This window comes from Ictalurus furcatus, chromosome 1 (assembly GCF_023375685.1).
Source record: "Ictalurus furcatus strain D&B chromosome 1, Billie_1.0, whole genome shotgun sequence".
Lineage (NCBI taxonomy): Eukaryota > Metazoa > Chordata > Actinopteri > Siluriformes > Ictaluridae > Ictalurus > Ictalurus furcatus.
The window spans coordinates 18,128,984-18,143,589 of record NC_071255.1 but is presented as its reverse complement, the minus strand read 5'-3'; positions in this window follow the sequence as shown (position 1 = coordinate 18,143,589).

Here is a 14,606-nt window from a genome sequence, read left to right as displayed (position 1 = left end):
GTTGTTGTTTAACCCTGAGCAGGGCGTCAACAACTCCAAAGGTAGTGTCTTAAGTCCGAGGGTTTAGTTAGGAGGTAGAAAAAACATTTAAAGATGGTGTTTTAAAAGAAACAAGTGTTTCATCCTTAATGGTAAAAAAGAAAAGTGTTTGTACTCCAATATGAAATAAAACGGTGGAGACACACCGAGTACATTTCTGTTCCACAGTCTATAAGGATCCCCAAACTTCATGTAGTGTGGAAAAATATATACACCCTCCGTGACTATGTTACTTAAGGTTTAAACATTTTTATTTTGTGATGTCAGCAAGACAAAAACGGTTGTGCATTTGGTATCTGGTGATTTTAGAATTAGGCCCCAAATGTCAAATATGTTGTGTGTATGGCTTCATCAGGCAAAGATCACGATGGTATGGAAAGAGTATACAAGAGTAATTGGGGTGATCTAATGCTTAGGACTTGTACAGTACTTCAACTCGGGAACGTCCCACCATGGCGTTCAGAGAGACGTTATCTATGGTACACGTATATATAATATAGATCAGATCACCAGTCTGTCTTTACCCAGTCCTGATCTGGGGGTTCAGGGGGGGGGGGATTACAGTTCAGGCATATTTCCAACAGAACAGAATATTAGACATTTAGTGTAAACTAGTGAAAAAAAAATAATAAAATCTCTGAAATATTTCAGTGAAAATAGTGGTCCATATTTAATGCATTATATTAGAAACGATAGTACAGTCTTTGTTGATCAGTTACCAACTCATACTTTATAATAATTTGTTTAGGAGCATCTGAATCTGGCAAATAACTTTTATTGCATTTAGGCATACAATAAAAGTTAATAAAAAAATTAGGAAGAAATGACTTGTGCACTACTGCTGCGGATATTAAGTCAAACCATTTTGTTCAAACTTCAGCATGACCCATAGAGAAGCAGAAACTTATGGCACCTTATGAATACCATGTGAAGGATTAAGTTGACTCGTCCCTTACAGTTACAAAGACATGACCTTGTGCAGGATCACCTTCGCACCAGCATCGATCCCCTCTTATCCCATTTCAACGTATAAGAAAAGGCAAAAAGTAATATAAGATGTATAAGAATATATTTATAAAATATAACACATTATGAGGAAGAAATATAAAATATTATTTAACAAGGTCTGCCGTTCAGCCCTCTTAACTGTAAGAGCATCATCAGTATTGTACAGCAGTTGGGGAACAGTACTTAGCTTTCAGATGTCAGATATAAAACAACTTTTTGAGTCACAGTGCCAAACTACTGGTATTATATTCGGATCCTTCTTTTTCAGCATGAAGGATTGGCATTTATTTAATAGACAGATGGTACAGCCATATACTTGGTCAGAGAATTTAGGAATTTCTTTGAGAAAGGTTCATTGTTTTTGTTCTTTTATCATAGCTTCAGTTTGTATACTTACTTTGGTTAGTGACTTAAACTGTTTTATTAGGTATTGACAGATTTCATTAACAGGGAACGATGATAGGTGAAGATTAAGCTGGTATGCGTGTACAAAATAAAACTGTCTATATGTATATTTGTCTGCTATGTATCTGTTTAAACACTGCTGTAATGGTGATATAAAGAGAGAGAGATACCCATTTACTAATTCATAGAACCCCTTTCCACCTTTTCAAGTTCGTTATACATTTTTCTTTTCAAGCATCATGTTCAGACATTGCAAATCATCAGTCTGAAGGTTAAGGGTTACTTAGATTTTTGCTTCTTCAGCATCAAAAAAAAGTCTAAACATTAATCTTATTATTAAACTCAGAAACACAATAACTGTATGGTTGTGATCATAATAAAAGGCAACGTGAAAGGTGACTTAATTCCCAATGAGATTTCTCTATGTTCTATATGACCTTTCTACAGTATATGCCATTAAGTCCTAGTTTCCAGCCATCATTACAGCACGGGAGAGGAAATCTCGTTTATCAGATGTGTGATGTACGTCTAGACAATCTGATAACAAACTACACACACAACATTTATGTTGAGAAAATTCAGCTTGATCTTTGTTCCCAAATAACATTGGATCAGATCCATAATTTACAGCATCTGTCACACACGTATTTAATCTGTATTACGAGTACTGAACAAGTTAGAGGAGGAGAAAATGTAGATTTACTGTTCATTGGAACTTTATTGTTTATTTAGATCTGTCTTGATTCATTTTCATATTCAAATTTTTAAAAAATACATAACGTAACATAACATAACATATGAATGTAGGAACATGGATTTTCACCATGTGACTCTTTTCAGAAAATGGTCTTTCTCTGTTTCTTATGCACACAGAACCTACTTTTCTTTTCATAAAATCATACACCAATTTACTATTCCTGTATAGGGTTTGAGTAAATATAGATAAACTCATTAATGTACTGTAGCTCTCAGAGTTACTACACTACCCCACTTGGTAATTCAGACCATAACCTCATCTTGTTAACAGTTCTTTCCTGCAGTTCAGTCTGTCCACAAGGAATAGGTACACTCAGTAACGATAGGGTTAGGCAATACATGTGCATCACTTTGTTTCAAAGGTGGTGGAGATAAAGACACGTTGTGGAAAGTAGTAATACAGATATCAGAAGGAATGACCTGTTTGAGCTGAGTGAATGAAAATCAGTAAACTAAAACACTTTATTAGTGGTTAATTAACACACCCTATTGCATCCTATAAGAGATTAATCACATTAATAGACAACAAACGCAATTCTACAACATGGATCTACACAAAATTACATGAACACACAACTATCTGTGATAGCCATAGTCAGGAGCTGGTAAGGAACACTTACTAGCACAGTAATCTTAATAAGTATTTAAATAGATATGTTAAATAGATATGATATTTAATAGATATTAGACTTTTTATGATGTAATAATAAAATGTATTTTTTTTTAATTTGAATATGAAAATGAATCAAGACAGATCTAAATAAACAATAAAGTTCCAATGAACAGTAAATCTACATTTTCTCCTCCTCTAACTTGTTCAGTACTCGTAATACAGATTAAATACGTGTGTGACAGATGCTGTAAATTATGGATCTGATCCAATGTTATTTGGGAACAAAGATCAAGCTGAATTTTCTCAACATAAATGTTGTGTGTGTAGTTTGTTATCAGATTGTCTAGACGTACATCACACATCTGATAAACGAGATTTCCTCTCCCGTGCTGTAATGATGGCTGGAAACTAGGACTTAATGGCATATACTGTAGAAAGGTCATATAGAACATAGAGAAATCTCATTGGGAATTAAGTCACCTTTCACGTTGCCTTTTATTATGATCACAACCATACAGTTATTGTGTTTCTGAGTTTAATAATAAGATTAATGTTTAGACTTTTTTTTGATGCTGAAGAAGCAAAAATCTAAGTAACCCTTAACCTTCAGACTGATGATTTGCAATGTCTGAACACGATGCTTGAAAAGAAAAATGTATAACGAACTTGAAAAGGTGGAAAGGGGTTCTATGAATTAGTAAATGGGTATCTCTCTCTCTTTATATCGCCATTACAGCAGTGTTTAAACAGATACATAGCAGACAAATATACATATAGACAGTTTTATTTTGTACACGCATACCAGCTTAATCTTCACCTATCATCGTTCCCTGTTAATGAAATCTGTCAATACCTAATAAAACAGTTTAAGTCACTAACCAAAGTAAGTATACAAACTGAAGCTATGATAAAAGAACAAAAACAATGAACCTTTCTCAAAGAAATTCCTAAATTCTCTGACCAAGTATATGGCTGTACCATCTGTCTATTAAATAAATGCCAGTCCTTCATGCTGAAAAAGAAGGATCCGAATATAATACCAGTAGTTTGGCACTGTGACTCAAAAAGTTGTTTTATATCTGACATCTGAAAGCTAAGTACTGTTCCCCAACTGCTGTACAATACTGATGATGCTCTTACAGTTAAGAGGGCTGAACGGCAGACCTTGTTAAATAATATTTTATATTTCTTCCTCATAATGTGTTATATTTTATAAATATATTCTTATACATCTTATATTACTTTTTGCCTTTTCTTATACGTTGAAATGGGATAAGAGGGGATCGATGCTGGTGCGAAGGTGATCCTGCACAAGGTCATGTCTTTGTAACTGTAAGGGACGAGTCAACTTAATCCTTCACATGGTATTCATAAGGTGCCATAAGTTTCTGCTTCTCTATGGGTCATGCTGAAGTTTGAACAAAATGGTTTGACTTAATATCCGCAGCAGTAGTGCACAAGTCATTTCTTCCTAATTTTTTTATTAACTTTTATTGTATGCCTAAATGCAATAAAAGTTATTTGCCAGATTCAGATGCTCCTAAACAAATTATTATAAAGTATGAGTTGGTAACTGATCAACAAAGACTGTACTATCGTTTCTAATATAATGCATTAAATATGGACCACTATTTTCACTGAAATATTTCAGAGATTTTATTATTTTTTTTTCACTAGTTTACACTAAATGTCTAATATTCTGTTCTGTTGGAAATATGCCTGAACTGTAATCCCCCCCCCCCTGAACCCCCAGATCAGGACTGGGTAAAGACAGACTGGTGATCTGATCTATATTATATATACGTGTACCATAGATAACGTCTCTCTGAACGCCATGGTGGGACGTTCCCGAGTTGAAGTACTGTACAAGTCCTAAGCATTAGATCACCCCAATTACTCTTGTATACTCTTTCCATACCATCGTGATCTTTGCCTGATGAAGCCATACACACAACATATTTGACATTTGGGGCCTAATTCTAAAATCACCAGATACCAAATGCACAACCGTTTTTGTCTTGCTGACATCACAAAATAAAAATGTTTAAACCTTAAGTAACATAGTCACGGAGGGTGTATATATTTTTCCACACTACATGAAGTTTGGGGATCCTTATAGACTGTGGAACAGAAATGTACTCGGTGTGTCTCCACCGTTTTATTTCATATTGGAGTACAAACACTTTTCTTTTTTACCATTAAGGATGAAACACTTGTTTCTTTTAAAACACCATCTTTAAATGTTTTTTCTACCTCCTAACTAAACCCTCGGACTTAAGACACTACCTTTGGAGTTGTTGACGCCCTGCTCAGGGTTAAACAACAACGTCTTTACATTACCTTCATTAATAATTTGTCAATCTAACCTCTTGGTTTTTTTTGTTTGTTTTTTTTTTGAGCAAAAGTCAGGTCCTCTCTCATTTCAACAGGTCCTCTTGTTGGTGAATACACAGCAATCTTCTAAGGGTATTAGGATTTCTCGGAGCAGACATTGTAACAGATAGTTGCAGAGTTTCTTCTGTTTTTTAACTACGACGTCTTAACCATTATTTTAACACTGAGACACACGATTCCCTTTAATTCGTTAACAAACACATTTGTAAGAATTCTGGTCAGCAAAACCCCAAAAGAACAGCTGTGTGTCTCTCTCTCTCTCTCACACACCCACCCTCGCACACCCACATGGTAATCAGAGGTCGTAATTGTACTGCTGGGACATGGGATGTCAAAGCATAGACAAAAGCTTATGTATTTAGCGTTAGTTCTGTGTAAGTATCCTCGTTGGCGAACCATTTTCTGAAATCTTGTTTATAGTTTAAACAAAATGCACGACTCTTTTAAAACACCATCTTTAAATGTTTTTCTACCTCCTAACTAAACCCTTGGACTTAAGACACGATCTTTGGAGTTGTTGACGCCCTGCTCAGGGTTAAACAACAACGTATTTACAATACCTTCATTAATAAATTGTCAAACTAACATCTTGGTTTTTAAAAAAAAAAAATTTGGAGCAAAAGTCAGGTCCTCTCTCATTTCAACAGGTCCTCTTGTTGGTGAATACACAGCAATCTTCTAAGGATATTAGGATTTCTCGGAGCAGACATTGTAACGGATAGTTGCAGAGTTTCTTCTGTTTTTTAACTACGACGTCTTAACCATTATTTTAACACTGAGACACACGATTCCCTTTAATTCGTTAACAAACACATTTGTAAGAATTCTGGTCAGCAAAACCCCCAAAAGAACACCTGTGTCTCTCTCTCTCACACACCCACCCCCGCACACCCACATGGTCATCAGAGGTCATAAATGTACTGCTGGGACATGGGATGTCAAAGCATAGACAAAAGCTTATGTATTTAGCGATAGTTCTGTGTAAGTATCCTCGTTGGCGTACCATTTTCTGAAATCTTGTTTATAGTTTAAACAAAATGCACGACTCTTTTAAAACACCGTCTTTAAAAAAGGTTTTTTTCACCCTTAAATTAACCTGGTTAGAAGGTAGGATATGTAATACATATTTTCATTTTCTTCAGACATATTGTCACTTCAGTCTCCACAACGAATAACACCGATGGTTTTGACCTTTCTTTCAGTAAAAGAGAACAACGACATCATACAGCCTTGAAGGACTGTAGAAATGTTTTACACATCACAATGTTTTTCTCAACAACGTAGCCAATAAATAGTTCAATTATTTCACAAACCTCAGTCTGTTCATTTCTTGACAGAAGGATTACACATAGATCATACACATAGGGAGCTACACATGCATAACATGTCCAAAATTCTAATACATCTACCACATTCAGTCACCAGGTCTAGTATTTTCTGATAGATTAGTTACACAAACTGATAATTACCACAGAAGTAATTTCAGAAACAAATATTCACTTAAACCACAAATGTACACATTGGTAGGGATAGTTAAACCCTGAAACACACGACTCGTCCCTTAATTCATTAACATAAACACACTGTAAGCATTCTGGTCAGCAAACCCCCAGGAAACACATGACTCTCTCTCTCTCTCTCTCTCTCTCTCTCTCTCTCTCTCTCTCTCTCTCTCTCTCTCTCTCTCTCTCTCTAACACACCCACACACACGCACGCACACCCACACACCCACATACACACACACTTCAGACACTGTCACCAGAGCTCATAAATGTAAAACAAAACTTTCGATTCTTTTAAGCAGCACTTTAAACATTTTACATCCTAAAGGGTTAGGTTTAGAAGGCATGTAATACGCACGTTTCTTATAAAACACCGTCTTTAAAACGTTTACCACCTAAAGGGACCTATTTAGAAGGTATGTAAAAACTTTTTTTTTCTTTTTTTCTTTTTTTTTCTTTTTTTTTTTTTTTTTTTACATTTCTTCGGGTATATCAATGTTTTAGAGTATTTATTTCAGTACATTTTTATTCAAAGTCATGCCATTTTCTCAAAAGTGCAATCAATAAAGTTTAATTTATTTCACAAGCTTACATTCTGCTCATTTATTTTCACATTCAACCATCATGTATTTTCTAACAGCGTAGCTATACAAAACAAACCCCCACAATCTAAATTTAATGTGTGGTTGCAAGATAAAAATTCTAATTTATTGAAATAAATAAATATTTAAAGTTGTACACATTATTTTGATGAGTTGTGTTGACATAATAATGTTGATAATTACATCAACTTAATATTGTGTGTAATTTCTGCGTTAATTGATTTAAAACAAAATTTACGTCGTAGTACATTTACATGTATTCATTTAACAGAGTGTTAGAGGACCTGTAGACTGAACAAATACTAAAGGACATTACAATTTGAATATCATTTCACTTACAATTAAATTCTACAAAAGCAATGAATTTGGGGCATGTTCTCAATTGTGATATGACCAATAATGGACTCGTGTATAGGCTACACCTGCTAATACATTTGATGGACTATTTTGCACTAGTACACGTAGCTAATGCTAGTCATATTTAGCAGTGTAATTTGAATATCTACACTTTAGTTTACCGTAGCAGTGGATAAGAAGGAAAAAGTTTCATTTGACAAATCTGTTCATCTAGAGAGGGCTTTTCATTTGTGCTATAGGAAAGATAAGCATGATTACATTTCTGCTTATTCATGTAAACCTCAACTACATTGTGTAATCCAATTTCATGTATTGATACATTTTTTATTTTATTTTTTAAAATCTTTTGTCATTCGCACACATAGCCTTCTAGCTCCACAGCCTTTGGACTGTGGATAGTTCTATGAGAGAGATAAAAGTAGTAGACACAGAGTGTTTATTTTTTGTCTATATTGCTCATTTCATTCAGTGCTTTAACGTCTATAAATCCTGCAGAGATGATACGTATGAGATTTGTAATGTAAATCACGCTGGATTTTACTTACTATTGTTATAAAACTTAAAGGCAGTCATTTTTCCTGGTTTAAAAGACTGCATTCTACTGCAGACAATCTAAATGGAGAAACGTAATTTTAAAAATGATTGTCAACTTAACAACTTGTGTTCATAATTATGGTAATTTAGTACATAACACTTAAATTCCTTTTAAATAATGTGAAAATAAAGTGCGTTTGTGTGTGTCATATTTTTGTTTGGATGTGTAATACACATGGCCGTACCATGTATAGTAACATTTGTGTCAGGAATGGATGGGAACCCGATTTAAAATAACTAGTAACGTTTGTGTCAGGAATAGATGGGAACCCGATTTAACATAACTATAAATATTTTTATGACCTACCTCAGAGAGTTTCATATTCTATGTGAAAAGAAAGAACGTGTGTGCAACTTGTGTGGGGTGTCTGGAATACATATGGCCGTACCAGGTATGGTAACGTTTGTGTCACGAATGGATGTGATCCAGATTTAACATAACTATATATATTTTTATGACCTACCACAGAGTGTTAGAAAGAACGTGTGTGCAACGTGTGTGGGGTGGAAAACACACGGCCGTACCATGTATGGTAACGTTTCTGTCACGAATGGATGTGAACCAGATTTAACATAACTATATATATTTTTATGACCTACCACAGAGTGTTAGAAGGACCATGTGTGCAACGTGTGTGGGGTGGAAAACACATGGCCATACCAGGTATGGTAACGAATGGATGTGATCCAGATTTAACATAACTATATATATTTTTATGACCTACCACAGAGTGTTAGAAAGAACATGTGTGCAACGTGTGTGGGGTGGAAAACACATGGCCGCACCATGTATGGTAACGTTTCTGTCACGAATGGATGTGATCCAGATTTAACATAACTATAAATATTTTTATGATCATGACCTTTGATCTAGATATAGAGAGTTAGAATGTGTATCTTTTTGACCTATACCTGTCAAAACTAAGGTTACAATATATACAAACTATCTCTCTCTAACGGCCTTGCTCAAGGGTCCAGCAGTGGCAGCTTGGGCCACAGGGATTTGAACTCACAGCCTTCCAATCTGACATCTTAACCACTGAGCTCCCACTGCCCACTGCCTTGCTGAATTGTTAGTGCAACAAAATACTAGTACAGTGTCATGTATTTAATAGAAAAACCAATACAATAGCCGATTGTCCTTTTGATTGATGGTTTTTATTTGCTGAATAACTATAAGAATTGCCAATAAAGAACTCTTGTACAAATCAACATTGAAGAACACACAGCAGAACATACAGCAAGTAAAAGTTAAAGTGTTTAGTGAATAGGTGGATTTTTAATTTTCCATTGAAAACAGTCTCTTTTCTAAATCTCAGATTCTTCTGAATGTATGTTGTGCAGATTTCTGGCCTGACTGCTCCTGTACTCATCTGAACAGTAAGGTTAACCTGTCTATAGCACACACAAACAGAGAGACCTCCAATGTTATTGAAGCATATTACCATGTTAGCAATGATAATGACAATGAACCATGACAGAGATAATGTGCTGTGGCACTGTGACCCAATTTTATTTTTGTGGAATTAAGCCTAGCCTAGTGTGAAACCGGGGTGTCACTGGCGGGAGATGGGCTTGGGGGATGGGCTTGGGGGGTTAAGTCCTTGATGTTTTGCATCAAACTCCTGATCTTCTTTTGCGATTATTATTTGCTAATATTATCTTGAGCTGTTATTTAAAATGCCTTTCTTTCGCTGTTTTTCAGGCTTTAGACTTAGAGTTGAGAGAGAGAGAGAGAGAGAGAGAGAGAGAGAGAGAGAGAGACAGCACAGTTACAAAATGAGAATATGAGATTCATGTGCCTACTGACGTCGTAAGACGTACTTTCATACCATCTTATGGGTATGTTCTGCTGTTTTTATCTGTTTTCTTTCTAACTGTCAGAACGCTATCCTTACAGTGCCACTGTACTGTTGCTGTATGCTAAATATGAGACTGCATAACTCATACTGTATAGACTGATAACATTGCCTTTCTATCTAGGAAGGTAAATAGTAGATAGCACTAGTTATCATTTGTAAAATGAAAAAAACATGTCATTTCTGTTCAGTAACTTACATTCATTGTAATTAGCCATGTTTAGCCATTGAGGGAAAATGTGAAAGGCAGCATTTCATATGAAAGCCAGGCTTAGAAGGCCTGAAGGAACTCCATGTTTACATTATTGAACTTTTTTTTTTTTTTTTTTTTTTTTTTTTTACAACAGTATAGTTACTTATTCCATCTGTATTTTCAGTTGTAAAAGTATAATGCAGAACATTGCTTTATTCATTTAAATGTAGCTTGCCTGAATGTGACGCACAGTAATATTTCAAAATATTAGTCCACAAAAGTTTTGAAATTGAAATATTAATTTGTAAAATAATTGAATGAAAGAGAAGAGAAGAAGTTGGCCCACATGGGGTCATATCACCTGGTTTGGGAATTATTAATGTGTGTATGTATATATATATATATATATGCAATATTTAGATAAAATATAAATAGTTACATACAATCCTACGCACATATCATACAAACATACAAAAAAGTTTCCATGGCATATAAAAATAGAACTTTCCTTACTTTGTCAACATATACATGCTTATTCATTTCTGTGTTCTTGTTATTAATTTCAGACAGGTCAAGAAGTAAGGTTGAAGGCAGTCAGACATCAGTTTTTCACAGGTAAGCTACATTTAAAACCAAAGTATTGATAATTATGTTTGTTATGTGGCCTGTGGAAGGAAGAACAAGAATTTTTCAGATAATATGTAGACAAATGTACTGTTTCAGCCTTATTGTAGAAAATAAATTGATTAATGTACCTTTATTAACATCAATCTGACAGAAACCAACATAGGGAGAGGAGAAACCCATTGAATTCGTTCAGTGTTCTTAGATGTCAGCTAATCTTGATTTTCACTGATAAGGGTTTGTTTAAATCAGGCATGATTAAACCAGGAAGATACCAATCTTAAAATATTTTAGGGCATTTTAGACAGCTTGAAAAAAAATCAAGCGGAGCCCCCTCATAGCATAAAGCTCTAGATCAGTGGTGGCAAACCTGTTCAGCATGATGAGGCAAAAAACAAACAAACAAACAAACAAACAAACAAACCCTAATCACTGCATAGAGACACACAACAGATGTGCAAACAACAGTGTCTTGAAATAACGTATAGGCCTAATTCCATAACACAAAATAGTTTTCATGGATTTGAACTTTTTCTGTCAGCCTACCTCCTTTTACTAGACTTAATGGCACACCTGGCAGTCCTTGTTTTCCACAATTCTTTTCAGCTCAGGCTTGTATTCAGTTGTGGCTACCTGAAGTAACTCTTTCACACGTGTGTCAGTAAGAACAGAGCGATGCTTTGATTTCACTTGTTTTCAGTGTAGAAAAAATGATTCACAGATGTACGTTGAACCAAACATTGACAATAGTTTGAATGCAGCCATGTTTGACATTCGGACTCCTCAAAAGCAATACTGAAATACTGGCATTTCTCAACATCTGGATATAAATGTGATTCAATTGAGCTGTTTGTGTCAGATACTCTCAGTTCAACGGTGTGCCATGACAGTTGAAGGTCTGTTCCCAAACATCTGAATTTTTTGTTTTTGGGATGAAGGATTGCAACATCACTGAAGCACTATGTAAAATAAATAAATAATCGAAACACAGAACACGTGGATAAATTGAAAAGCCGCAAGAGGAGCAGCGAAAGATCCGCATGCAGCTCAAGAGCCACAGGTTCGCCATCCCTGTTGTGAAATTGCCGTGCACTGATTCAGATATAAAGACCATGTGTATTTATACTGTATCAACCAGAGTGTAAAGACATCATATAAAAAGACTCCAACCATGGACTATTTGACAACTGATCTTTCTTGTTCTCCCTATCCAAAATGATATGGAGCTTTAGCCTTTCTGTGATGACGTCTGCTATGGGACTGCTCTGGAAAACCACTGTAGGGCCAGCAGGACATGACAAATGTATCATTTGTTTCTGGGTGGGTAATGTACTGGCATGTTTACTGCTTTAAAAGGTCATTTAATACTGCACTGCACTGCAAAGGCTGTGATTTTACACTTGGGAAAATGGAATAAATTAGCCATGTTTGTGGAAGAGTAATTAACTACAAGCACAGTTCAATATTTACTGATTTGTCTTGTGCCTGTAAGTGCTGATAGTTAGGGTAAACCCAAGTCCAACACATTCAGATGAGGTTAATACTTTATAAAGTTAGTTCTAGTTCACTGTTCCTAACTACCAGGGGTGGTGAATGACGCCTGAATACACCCTTGCACATGTGCACACATATACCTTTGACATTCCAGCAAGGTCGCATAGTGATCTGTGATGCAGTATATGCAGAAAAATACCAGTTGACCAATAAAACAAAGTGTATTTCAATTACTTCTTCAAGAATTTAATGCTTTACTCTCCAGTACACTGTAGGACAGTTACTAAAGGATAATCTTATGAAATCGACACATTTGAGGTGTGAACCCTGGTAAATAAGTACAGCAGTTTGAGGCTGTAAGAAATGTTAATTTGTTATGCCGCAATTCACATGCTGGTTATGTTTGGTTCTGTAATTTATATGCATGAGAACACCAAATACATGCTTCGGCCTAGCAACAAAAATAACAACCTGAGCCGCCTGAGATGGTCCTGGGTCCTAAATAGAGCCCATGGGCTCGATTCCTACTGTGACATGCCACTCTTCGAGGAGCTCAACCACTCCACTCCAGGAAGTCTAAGCTGACACTATTTGGGGACCACCATGTACCTTCTTCACAATTTACAAAGGTAACATCGCATCACCCATCTCTAAGCACCTGACAAGGCAGTCCCATAATGAATCCTCATGACATCGGTGGTGTGCTATCTAGCTGTTATACACTGTCCCTGGCCATAATGGTAAACATACTGGTAAATATGTACAGACAGGTGACAATTTAAAAGGAATAAAACACAACATAAGTAGTCTCAGTAAGGCACGAGGACGAAGAAACCAAAACTCATACATATTGGAAAAGGGCAAATTAGGGGGCAGACACAAGGTATAGCAAACTGTATAAAAAGGACATAAAAAGGACAAAAGACTAAAAGGAATTCAGATCACTTTGGGACATCTCACTGGACAATAAATTTGGACCCTTGCTTTTCTCACTCATGGTTCTTTGTGTTTTTCTTCATCCACAGGGTGTTGTAAGTATTTGACTTTAAACTTAGTAGTGTTGAACTTTCTGGAAGATTTGGCACAACACCACCAGAACAGCTACAAGGTTCCTTGGCAGAGATTTTCTAATACTTTAGAACTGTACTGGAAGGATAGAAAACTATTCTTCCAAAACATGTTCCCATAAATAGTGTAATGATGGTGGAGAGTGTACCATAGATTTTCATAGAACCATCAATACATATATAACTAGCATTTGCTCCATGTACCCCTGCCACAAGAGGGTGGAGTCGGACCTGAGCCAGCTACTCTTATCAGAACGGAGTTGAACCAAAAATCCACAGAGTGCAGACAACTCAGTATGGTTCATGCTGGATAAGTGTGTTTGTTGTTGTGTGTTGTACAGCATCTTGTAGATTAGGGATTAGGCTTGTAGGAGGAGTTGTATAGAGCCATAAACTGAATACTGGGATGAGACTCCACCTCAATCCGTCAGCCATTTTTGTATGAAAGAATAAGGATTAATCAAAGACACACTAAATCAAAAAAGGAATGAAGACTTCATTGTGGACTAAATAACATTTATTTAAACACTGCTACAGTTTTTATCTCTATGGATCCCTTTTCTTTTGTGGATCTGGCACAATTGATGCAGAGAAAGACGATGTCTTATAGTCTCTTAAACGGAGTCTGGTGCCAGTGTAATGGGTGTTGCTGGACTTGTTCAAATACACAGCTAACCTATCACCACTTTCCTGATTAAACACAAACACAGTATTTTCGGATAGTGCTCCTCAGTCATCTCAGAAACATGCATGGTGCATTCCTTAAATCAAATGTGCACACACTAGTCAGATGTCTTTCCTTTGTAGTGTTGAGGTTGCTCCTCTAATAAACAAAATAACACATTTATAAAGATTGTCCACCAACATTTCATGTCTAGAATAAACAGTTCAATAATGACACTTTCCGCAACTGTGAGAATCCTTTTCAAAAAGAGGACAAAACAATGTTTGATATCAAATCGTCAACATGCAGACGCACTAGGTGTGCCACACTGTATGTGGATTACAAGAATACAGGCTGTTGTAGAAGTACTATAGCAAAACACAGAATGTTCTCTTTAAAATACCCTTTGGCACATTTACACGTTTTATTTAAAA